The sequence below is a fragment of the Calonectris borealis genome, unplaced genomic scaffold, assembly GCF_964195595.1.
Source record: "Calonectris borealis unplaced genomic scaffold, bCalBor7.hap1.2 HAP1_SCAFFOLD_40, whole genome shotgun sequence".
NCBI lineage: Eukaryota > Metazoa > Chordata > Aves > Procellariiformes > Procellariidae > Calonectris > Calonectris borealis.
Window position 1 is genome coordinate 1,658,228 of NW_027441454.1, and position 10,729 is coordinate 1,668,956.

The following is a 10,729-nucleotide window of genomic DNA, read 5'->3' on the forward strand; positions in this document are numbered from 1 at the left end:
AGTGCAACAATGATAGAACTGGACGAGTGCAGCAATACTAAAATGAGAACTGGCTTCAGGATGCAACAGTCCAACACCACACACCATCTCTCCTGCCCTGAAAGACTGTTATGACAGATGGAGCCCGAAGTCATGGACTAAATGAACTCAATGGATATTTTAGAGGGATGGCCCATAGACTAAGGGAATGATATCTGTGTGTATATGTAAATATAAAGACAAGAAAGGTGATGGTGATTAATTAGAATGTATTGGAAATTGTGAAACCTAGGCATGACGTAAATGGTATAGCATAAGGGGTGGATACTAGAATCATAGAATCATAGAATCATACAGGTTGGAAAAGACCTCTAAGAGCATCGTGTCCAACCGTCAACCCAACACCACCATGCCCACTACACCATGTCCCTAAGGGCCTCATCTACACGTCTTTTAAATACCTCCAGGGATGGTGACTCCACCACTTCCCTGGGCAGCCGTTCACCACAACTCTCTGGGCTCGGCCGTCCAGCCAGTTTTTTACCCAGCGACGAGTGGACCTGTCTAGGCCGTGAGCCGCCAGCTTCTCTAGGAGAATGCTGTGGGAGACAGTGTCAAAGGCCTTACTGAAGTCCAGGTAGACCACATCCACTGCCTTTCCCTCATCCACTAGGCGGGTCACCTGGTCATAGAAGGAGATCAGGTTGGTCAAGCGGGACCTGCCTTCCATGAACCCGGGCTGGCTGGGCCTGATCCCCTGGTTGTCCCGCACATGGCTCGTGAGCGCCCTCAAAATGAACCGCTCCATGATCTTCCCCGGCACCGAGGTCAGGCTGACCGGTCTGTAGTTCCCCGGATCCTCCCTCCGGCCCTTCTTGTAGATGGGAGTCACATTGGCGAGCCTCCAGTCGTCCGGGACGTCCCCAGTTAACCAGGACTGCTGGTAAATGATGGAGAGCGGCTCGGCAAGCTCCTCCGCCAGCTCCCTCAGTACCCTCGGGTGGATCCCATCCGGCCCCATAGACTTGTGAACGTCCAGGTGGCATAGCAGGTCATTAACTTCATCCTCTTGAATTATGGGGGGTTTATCCTGCTCGTCGTCCATGTCTTCCAGCTCAGGGGGCTGAGTACCCTGAGGATAACCACTCTGACTACTAAAGACTGAGGCAAAGAAGGCGTTGAGTACCTCAGCCTTTTCCTCGTCCTTGGTGGCAACGTTCCCCCCCACATCCAATAGAGGATGGAGATTCTCCTTGACTCTCCTTTTGTCATTAACATACTTATAAAAGCATTTTTTGTTGTCTCTCACGACAGTGGCCAGGTTGAGTTCTAGCCGGGCTTTTGCCTTTCTAATTTCCTCTCTGCACGACCTAACGTGATCCCTGTACTCTTCCTGAGTTGCCTGACCCTTCCTCCACAAGTGATAAAATCTCCTTTTTTCCCTGAGTCCCAGCCAGAGCTCCCTGTTCAGCCAGGCCGGTCACCTTCCCCGCCCGTTCTTCTTTCGACACATGGGGACAGCCCGCTCCTGCGCCTTTAAGACTTCCTTCTTGAAGAACGTCCAGCCTTCCTGGACCCCTTTGCCCTTCAGGACTGTCTCCCAAGGGACCCTCTCGACCAATGTCCTGAGCAGGCCAAAGTCGGCCCGCCGGAAGTCCATGGTAGCGGTTTTGCTGGCCCCCCTCTTTACTTCACCAAGTATCAAAAATTCTACCATTTCATGGTCGCTAAGCCCAAGCCGGCCTCCGACAACCACATCTCCCACCAGCCCTTCTCTGTTTGTGAACAGCAGGTCAAGCGAGGCATCTCCCCTGGTAGGCTCGCTTACCAGCTGCGTCAGGAAGTTATCCTCCACACACTCCAGGAACCTCCTCGACTGTTTCCTCTCTGCCGTGTGGTATTTCCAGCAGACATCCGGAAAGTTGAAGTCCCCCACGAGAACAAGGGCTAGCGACTGGGAGACTTCTGCCAGCCTCTGGGAGAATATTTTGTCTGCCTCCTCTTCCTGGCTAGGTGGTCTATAACAGACCCCCAGCAGGATATCTGCCTTGTTGGCCTTCCCCCTCATCCTTACCCACAAGCACTCGACCTCGTCATCACTACCATCGAGCTCTAGACAGTCGAAGCATTCCCTAACATACAGGGCTACCCCACCGCCTCTCCTTCCTCGCCTGTCCCTTCTGAAAAGCTTATAGCCGTCCATTGCAGCACTCCAGTCGTGAGACTCATCCCACCATGTTTCCGTGATGGCGACTAAGTCATAGCTACCCCGCTGCACAATGGCTTCCAGCTCCTCCTGTTTGCCGCCCATGCTGCCTGCATTGGTATAGATGCACTTCAGCTGGGCTGATGCACTTCTGGTTTCAGCTAGGATAGAGTTAAATTTCTTCCTAGTGCTGTGTTTTGGATTCAGTATGAGGAGAATGTTGATAAGACACTGATGTTTTCAGTTGTTGCTAAGTATCTTGTCAAGGACAACTACCCTCTGCTACCAAGCTAGACTGGGAAGAGGGAACACAGCCAGAACAGCCAGCCCAGCTGGCCAACGGGGTATTCCATACCATGTGACGTCATGCTCAGTATATGAACGGTAGGCGTGATCCAGGAAGTACCGATCGCTACTTGGTTATCGGTCAGCGCAGGTGGTGAGCAATTGCATTGTGCCTCACTCATTTTGTATATTCTATCATTATCATTATTATTTTCCCTTTTCTGTTCTATTAAACAGTCTTCATCTCAACCCACGAGTTTTTCTCACTCTTACCATTCCGATTCTCTCCCCGTTCCCCTGCGGGGGTGGGGAGTGAGCGAGCGGCTGCGTGGTGTTTGTCTGCCTGCCAGGTTAAACCACAACAGTGGTGAAACACTGGCACAGGTTGCCCAGAGAGGTGGTAGATGCCCCATCCCTGGAAACATTCAAGGTCAGGTTGGACAGGGCTTTGAACAACCTGATCTAGTTGAAGATATCCCTGCTTATTGCAGGGGGGTTGGACTAGGTGACGTTTAAAGGTCCCTTCCAACCCAAAACATTTTATGATTCTATGATTCTACGATTCTATGATTCTATGATTCAATAATTCTATGAAAATAGACACCTGCATGTGAGCTCCTTGTCTCAGCTCCCGTGCTAGTTAATGGATATGGAGGCCACAAGTGAGCTGCTCAGACACAAACACGTGGTATCATTGGAGGTGCCAGAAGTGGTCAGGCAAAAATGCCATGAGGCCTGCATGGATGAACAAGGACCTCCCGGCAAAACTCAAACATGAAAAAAGAGTAGAGAGGGTGGAAGCAGGGATGGGTAACCTGTGAGGAATGCAGAGACACTGTCCAAGCATGCAGAGATGCCATTGGGAAAGTGGAAGCCCAAGTGGAATTGATTCTGGCATGTTGACGGCAACAGGAGGTTTTCTGTAATGATACAGGTGAGAAAAGGAAGACCAGGGAAAACTTGAATGAGGCAGGGGTCCTGGTGACACAGGAATGGAAAAGGCTGAGGCACTGAATGCCGCCTTCACCTCCTCTTTTATTAGCAAGACCGGCCTTCAGGAATACCAGGTGCCGGAGATGAGGGGGGCAAATCTGGAGCTCAGCAGACATACTCCTGGTGGAAGAGGATCAGGTCAGGGAGTGCTTACGTGACCTGGATATACATAAGTCCATGGGCCCTGGTGCGATGCACCCATGAGTGCTGAGGGAGCTGGCAGATGTCCTTGTGAGGACACTCTCAATAATCTTTTATCAATCATTGAAACTGGGGGAAGTGCCTGAAGGCTGGAAGAAATCAAATGTCACTCCTATTTTCAAGAAGGGCAAGAAGGAGGACCTGGGGAACTACAGGCCAGTCAGCCTCTCCTCGATCCCTGGGAAGGTGATAGAGCACCCAATCCTGGAAAATATTTCCAGGTACATTGCACTGGTTTTGGCTGAGATGGAGTTAATTTTCTGCAGAGTTAATTTTCTGCAGCTCTCACAGACCATAGGTGCTATGGTTGGGATTTGTGACCAACACGGTGTTGGTGTGGTCACACTGTGACCACATCACATTGGTATGTTGTAGCTATTGGCTGGACAGTGCTTTCACAGCATCAAGGCCTTCTCTGTTTCTCTCTCTTCCTTCCCAGCAACTAGGTTGGACTTCTTGATGAGGGAAGAGCAGGGGATGTCATTTAGCGAGGCAAAGATTTACACGGCGTATTGGTGTCCATGTCCAGGTTTTGGTAGTGAGGGGGCTGCATGTGTGGCCTCTGTGAGATAAGACCAAGGGCTGCCTCCGTGCCGGAACAGGGCTGGTTCCAGCCAGCTTCAGTATGGACCCACCGCTGGCCAAAACTGAGCCCATCAACAAAGCGGGTGGAACATCTGTGACAAAGTATTTAAGAAAGGGAACAATCGCCAGACTGGGATAGCAGTTAGGGGAAAAAAAAAGTGTGAGTAACAGCCCTGCAAGTACCGTGGTCGGTGAAGAAGGAGGGGCAGGAGGGGGTCCAGGCACCAGAGCACATATTCCCCTGCAGCCCATGGAGAATACCCCAGCAGAGCAGGTCTTTTCCTGCAGCCCATGGAGAAGACCACAGTGGAGAAGGTAATCCCCGCAGTCCATGGAGGAGCCAACACCAGAGAAATTGAATAATTCCTGGAAGAACTGTGGCCTGTGGAGAGCCCACAGTGGAGCAGGTTCATCTCGAAGGACTGTAGCTTGTAGGAGGGACCCCATGGGAAAAGTGTGAGAAGGAAGGAGCAGCAGAGAGGAACTGTTATGGCCTGACTACAACCCCCATTCCCCATCTGCTAGCGCTGCTCAAGGGGGAGGAGGTAGAAAAGCTGGGAACAAAGGAGGGAAGTTGAGCTGGGGCAAAAAGGGTGGGGAGGAGGCCTTCCATGGGGAAGGAGATAAGGTCTTCCAACAGCCCCACACTTCTTCCACCCTCAGCCTGTGCAGTTCCACGTGCTTGGCCTGCCCCCTTGCTTTGCCACTGTCGTGTTGGTTCTAAAGTCCCCCACACATTTTGGCATGGCCAGTGTAAGCTGGCCTCCACCCAAATCTGGAGCCCACCTGGCCATGGAGGCAGGGAGAGGCCAGGTCCCCTCTGCCCAGGGCTGGGAGCAGCTTCTCCCTGGGAACCTCCCCAAGGAATGCTCTTCACGTGTGTCAGCGTGTGGCCTGGCAGGGGTGGAACTGGGACAAGGGCTGCTGGAACAGGGCCTAAGTAGCTCAGCTGGGAGAGCATTAGACTGAAGATCTAAAGGTCCCTGGTTCAACCCTGGGCTTCTGCAGGAGTTTCCTCCCTTAGCTTTTTGCAGAGCCTCTCTGCCTTCTTCCAGCCTACCCTGGCCCTCCTTGCTCCTTCACCTCTTGCCAGAGCACTGCCCCTGCACTGTAGCTGCAGATCTGCGGGTTAGAAGGAGCCTTCCTCTTGCACCACGAGTCCCCAGCCTCCCTCTGGGCAGGACTCTACATTCAGTGCTTCTTTGGGGTGGTCTCCATCTGTCGCTCCTTCCCTGCTCCACAGCAACTGGGATCTTTCCGTTGTGGGGTCTCTGCAAACACCTTGTCTCTCTCCTCTTTGTCATTCTTGATGGTGCGCAGACAGCTCCCATCCTCACACACATCCTTCGCCTGGACCTTCACCTGGCAGTACCCAGACCAGAACATACTGCCCATCGGGGAGACCACTGTCCCCCCAGTCCCAGGGAGACGCACTCCCTGGAGCTGAGGCCCCAATGGCAGCATCCTCCCTCCCTCTTGTCACAGCAAGACCTCTGACGTGCCAAGGACAGAGGACAAAGCCATGCCCAAATATACTCACCCACCAGACTGGACTGTCTAGACCAGCCGCAGCCCCCCACAGCCATCAGTCCCTGCACAGAGGAAGAAAGACCTGCTCATGAGCTCCAACAAGCTGCGGGGCTCCCCTCTTGCAGCCTCCTGCTGTTACAGAACCTTGCTCGCCCATCAGGAACACAGTGACAGTTGTGACCCAGGCCATCTCCCTCTGTCTCCAGTCTCAGCCTCTCCCCAGTCAGGCCAAGGAATGGCACATACTGGGCTATAGTCCCACAGCAACATGCATGTTCTAACCCTGTGCGGTTCTGGTGCCTCATAGCCGGCTCCTCAGGGATGCACCTCCAGAGAAGTTTGGCTTTTGTCGTGAGTGAGCGCAAGTGCGAGGAGGGGAGAGGGAGAGACTGTCTGTCCAAGCAAAGTTACTGTCTTGTCAGCTTTGAGCACGAGCTTGAAAATGCTTGGCCGCGGGGGTAGTGCCTGCAGGATTATCACTGCTCCAAAAGAGTCCTTCTAGATCTTTCTGGAGCAAGAACGGGAGAGTCATTGCTGAGGATAGGCTTTGGGGCCATGTATGCAAAGCAGAAGAGATGAGCAGTGCATCCCCTTAACTCCACTCAACGACTCCAGAAGTTCACAGTGACTGTGGTCTGGTTTTGATTCCCCTAAACCCTCTCTGCTAGGCAGGGGCTCAGCAGGGAAAAATCTATGGCATTGGGCAACACAATTGCCCCAGCTGTACCACCATGAGGACACCATCCCTGCGTGTGGTTGTCCTGGTTTCAGCTGGCATGGAGTTAAATTTCTTCCGAGTGCTGTGGTTTGGATTTAGTATGAGAAGAACGTTGATAAGACACTGATGTTTTCAGTGGTTGCTAAGTACCCTGCTGGTCAAGGACTTTTCAGCTTCCCATGCTCTGCCAAGGGCACAAGAGGCTGGGAGGAAGCATAGCCAGGACAACTGGCCCAGCTGGCCAACGGGGTATTCCATACCATGTGACGTCATGCTCGGTATATAAATAAGTGGTGTTTGGGCATTGCTTGGCGGGTGGTGAGTAATTGCGTTGTGCATCACTTACTTTGTATATTCTCTCATTGTTATTATTGTTATTATTATTATTTTCCGTTCCTTTTCTGTTCTATTAAACTGTTGTTCTCTTAATCCCTGAATTTTACTCATTTTCTGATTCTTCCCCCATCCCACTGCGGGGCGAGGAGTGAGCGAGCAGCTGTGTGGTGTTTGGCTCCCTGCCGGGTTAAACCACTCCAGCGGTCAAACCCTCACCTTTGAGTTAAGAGCTGCACATGCCCACCCCCCCTGCCACAGAGACCCCAGCCAGGGCCGTCCAGGGCACTGCTTTGCTGTCAGGACAGTCACCAGTGCTGGAGGAACGGGAAGGTCCCTGAGCCCGACCCACATCCCCAGCCCCGTGGAGATGGAAGCCTGTGGTCCAACTCACCTCCAGGGAGGCTGGGAACAGAGGGGTGCAGGGGGAGGCCCGTTGCCCGGAGGAGGGCGTGTAAGATGTCTGCATCCATGTCCCCTCCATGGCATGCCCTGGGATGCCATCAGAGCCTGGGGGCACATCAACCCAGGGAGCGCATTTCCCTCACCCTGCTGCACTGCTCCTGCTGTGGAGTTAGGGACAGATGTGGCCCAAAGGGGTGTTGCTCTGGGTGGCAGAGGAGGCTCAGGGGAAGGGGTTTTCTCCTCTTCATTGACCCATGCTGGAGTGGGCCCGAGCGTGGGAGCAGCACCCGCAGCAAGAGCCTTCTCCTGCCCCCTTGCCCTGCAGAGACGTTGAAGGGGCAGCGCTCTGCAGTGCAGCCCTGTGCCAGGATCAGACCCCAGCGGAGATGCAGTCCCAACTTCTGCCATCTCAGGAGGATTCGAGTGCTGTTTTCTGCAGAGGGTCCCTGGGCACCCAGGGGAGAACAGGGCTGTGCTGTCATAGACACGTCACGGGAGGAGGGTGTCTCTGCCGCTGGCCGGTGTCAAGGGGATGTAGCTCAGTGGCAGAGCGCCTGCTTCGCGTGTGGAAGGTCCTGGGTTCAACCCCCAGCATCTCCAGGGGTGCTTTTGCCCTGACTCCCCAGCCTCAGGCAGGTGTGGGCTGGAGCTGGGCACTGGTCCTCCTGCCCACCCAGGGCTTGGCTGTGAGGTGAGGAGGGCTGTGGGAGGGCTGTGTGCCCTGCTGAGTCCTCTCCTGGAGGAGAAGCTGTGCTGGACCTGAGCTCAGGGTACTGCCCTGCGCCACAGACCCACCCCACCCACCGCCCAGGGACAATGCTTGGCAGCAGAGTGTGCTTGTGGGGAGACCCAGGGAGGGGACAGATGTCAGCAGCACACTACAATCCTTTCTGGCTGCACCGAGAGATGTGGTGTGAGGGTGCTGGTCCAGCCCAGGTGTCCTCTGGGACCAGGGCCACTCTGCCCTGGTGGCTTTCCAGGGGTAAGGGTCTGAGATTGTCTCCAGGTGGAGACCCCATATCACATGGGAAGCACCCCTCTGTGCCAGCAGGTAGGGGCGTCTGAGTTGGACAAGCCTGGGCAGGGCTGTGGGACTCCCAGCTGGAGGAATGACATTTCTTACCCTGAGCCTGTCTCCAGGTCCTTCTTCCACCATCACCGCTGGCTTGAGCAGAGCCTCAGCTCAGGGAACCTGGAACTGCTGAGGTCAGGCACAGCCCTGCAGAGGTGGGACTGGTGGGGCCGGTGCCCACCTCTTGTTCCTGGGGTGTTTGGTGTCTCTGTCGACGCTGTGCCGGTGGGATCAGGGAGGCACAGGCCTGTCCACAGCCGTGCACAGGTGGGGAGGGCCAGATGGTGCCTCGGCTGCTCCCCCGGCAAAAACACCCGCAACAAAAATGGGGAGTGAGACACCTTCCACTGCAGGGTGCCCAGCCCCTGGGAATGGTGACCCCAGACTAAGAGCAATAAGGCTGCTCTCCCATGGGCTTTGACAGCTGTGCTCTGCCTGGCGTGGGGCAGCAGTGCTGAGGGTTGGTCTCCCTGTGACCACCCTCAGTTCCCCCTCGGGAGCTGCAGGAGAAACCACAGGTCTGGGGCACAGCGAGAATCCTGCTTTGCTGCAGAGAATGGACCCAGCCTGCAGGGCCAGACTGTTCAGACCCCAAAATGCCATGAAACAGGCTCTTTCTGCTCAGGTGTGCTGCCCCCAAGCACACCCAGGCCTGTGGCTTATCTCCATGAGGAATAGGAGGCAAACCTTTACCAGGTGCCAGAGTAAGGGAGAAATATTCCACCTGTGGGAGGGCAGAGCTGGTGGAGAGGTGGCACAGGACAGGCACTGGGCTCTTCTCCCTGGTCCCCACTTGGGCCACCTTGAGTCTGCAGGTCAATGTCCATGCTGCCCATAGGCCCCCACCGTCCTGCGTTCAGAAGAGAACACTCCCCTCTTCTTCTTTACTTCACTTTTATACCGTATTTCTCCGAGATGCAGGGCTGGAGCTTACCCTAGTGGGAGTTTTCCAGGGGAAGTAGGCTGGGTTTGCAGTGCCCATGTGTGTCACCCATCACCGTGGGAGTCTCACCCTGGGCACGCTGCTCTCCCATAGGGGCTGCCAGCAAAAAGGCTCCAGGGTATGGAGCAGAGGGATGTGGCAGCCTGGGCTTCCTCCAGATCCCCCCAGGGTGACCCCAGGGGTGGAGTAGCTCCCAGCAGGGAACGGGGCAATGATGAAGTGGGAGAGGATGTTGGCAAGAGCTGCCTCCTGCCCTCTCCTCCTCCAGGGCCAGACCCTGCTGTTGGCAGCAGTCCTGAGATGCAGCAGCTCCCCACAGGGAGCCAACGCACCTTCCAGCCTGCAGCAGAGGAGCCTTTCAGGGAGGAGCCGGAGGGTGTGCAGACCCACCAGCGGGAGAGGGAGGGCACTTTGGGCTCCAGGTCCTGCCCAAGTGCAAAGCCTTCTCCCCGCCTGACTCCTGTGTAAGAGGGTTTTCTGCCCATGGGCACTGGGGCTGGTGAAAGCCCTGGCCAAGGGAGAGGGACCCTGGCTCAGCTCCCAGCAGCACCTCTTTTAGGGGAGGGACACAAAATCTCCTCTGCCACAGAAACGTTCCCGCATGAGCGTCCTCCTGGATGGGCCCTTCTCCAGGCCAGGGGCTAGGCCATGGCTTTTGGCGGCTGCACGCGTCTCACGGGGATCCTTTCTCCATCCCCGTGGCCCTCCAACACTGCTGAGGGAAAGGTGCCCCCAAGCCCCCTGCTCCCATCCCTCCTGTACCTGCACACGAGTGCTGCCCCGACACAAACCCAAACGGACGCCTCTGGCGAGGCAGCAGGAGGACAAGGGTGGGGGCTGGAGGGGAGCAGGGGAAGGGGGTCTGAGGGCTGCTGTGGGGCCTTACAGCCCCTGCTCAGGAAGAAGGCAGCTCTGTGGCTGTGACAAGAGCGCTCGGGCTCTGCGAGGGCCCAAGGCAGCAGGAACAGCTCATGGAAAGTGGGGCACTGGCAGAGCATGAGGAGAGGGAATCCCAGCCCCGTGTGTCCCAAAAAGTGGCTCTGCACCCTGTGCTGGGGCAGTGGGGAGCAGAGCTGCCTCTTAACCATTGTGGGAGTTAATCCATGGGCCGTGAGGTCCCCTGGGGCTGGCTGGGGTGTTCAGGGCACTGCGGCCACCTTCGGGCTCACTTGTGTGGGGCCACAGCCCAGGGCTTACCCTGACACGGCAGCTCTGTTATGGCCTCTGCACTGTGGGCCCAGCGTGGCCCGGGCAGGGCCTGGGGGAAAGAGGAGCTGGAAAGCCAAGGGTGAGGAAATGGGTGCTCCCGCTGGGGTGCATCACGGGACCATCAGAGAGACACTTGGACTAGAAACTGGCTGTGGGCAGCAGGATGGAAATGCCTCTGTCAGCAGGATTATTCCCCAGGGACCATGGGCTCTCGCAGCCCCACAGCCTGACCCCAAGCCTGCTGTCCCTGAGACGCGCCCCTTCCCTACC

General features: G+C 55.8%; 1 protein-coding gene, 1 long non-coding RNA gene and 2 other non-coding genes across 4 annotated transcripts in view; 3 read left to right on the plus strand and 1 right to left on the minus strand.

The window, feature by feature from the left end:
* Positions 1-10,729, plus strand: part of LOC142076291 (antigen WC1.1-like) — a 186,932-nt gene that overhangs the window by 55,969 nt on the left and 120,234 nt on the right. The window lies entirely within an intron of this gene.
* The window catches only part of LOC142076256 (uncharacterized), an 80,556-nt gene that overhangs the window by 27,677 nt on the left and 42,150 nt on the right, over positions 1-10,729 (minus strand). The gene's annotated exons all lie outside the window — the stretch shown is intronic.
* TRNAF-GAA (transfer RNA phenylalanine (anticodon GAA)) lies at positions 5,184-5,256 on the plus strand. The gene has a single exon. It is a non-coding gene; the product is annotated as a tRNA-Phe (tRNA).
* On the plus strand, positions 7,764-7,835 carry TRNAA-CGC (transfer RNA alanine (anticodon CGC)). The gene has a single exon. It is a non-coding gene; the product is annotated as a tRNA-Ala (tRNA).